General features: G+C 40.3%; 1 pseudogene; it reads right to left on the reverse strand.

Moving 5' to 3' along the window:
* The window catches only part of LOC114033521, a 48,195-nt pseudogene extending 47,820 nt beyond the window's left edge, over positions 1 to 375 (reverse strand).
* Positions 376 to 637: the final 262 nt, after the last annotated feature.

Consider the following 637-nt stretch of genomic DNA (forward strand, 5'->3'; position numbering starts at 1 on the left):
TTCCTTCCTTCCTTCCTTCCTTCCTTCCTTCCTTCCTTCCTTCCTTCACCCTTTCTCTCCTTCCTTTTGGCAACCTAATGTTTCAGTCATTGAAGTAGTCTGATACTGTGACCATAGCATTGGTGACAGTCCCAAAATAAGCTTTGATGATTTCTTTTATCTCTGTCAAGTCCATAGAAGGTACTTCCTCTGAATAGAAGCTTTTGATTTCCCCTTTACACTTTACCTGACCCTTACGCCCACCTCATTTCCTACCGTTGAATCATAAAATCTTTGACCAATCTGATGCTTGACATCAAAATCCATATTAATGGGGTTCATTGCAGCAGCATCAATAAAATATCCTGCATAGCTGAGAGCGATGTAGCTTGGCATGGTACTTTTTACCCACTTCACTTACCCATGTTGAAAAACCTCCATATAGAATAGGCAGTATCAAGATCAGTGCCAATCTTAGACATAGTTGCTGTGGTACAAAGGTTGTTACTGACTGATTATGAGTAACAAGGCCTGCTGCTACACAGGATGAAACCAGGATGGCATTAAGCCCAGAAACATTTCAGAGCCTCTGAAATGAGATCCATAATCATTCAAAAGAGTTTAACCTAACTACACATACAGGAAAAACCAAATGGAT

Source organism: Vombatus ursinus, unplaced genomic scaffold (assembly GCF_900497805.2).
Source record: "Vombatus ursinus unplaced genomic scaffold, bare-nosed wombat genome assembly UNPS02007284.1, whole genome shotgun sequence".
Taxonomy (NCBI): domain Eukaryota; kingdom Metazoa; phylum Chordata; class Mammalia; order Diprotodontia; family Vombatidae; genus Vombatus; species Vombatus ursinus.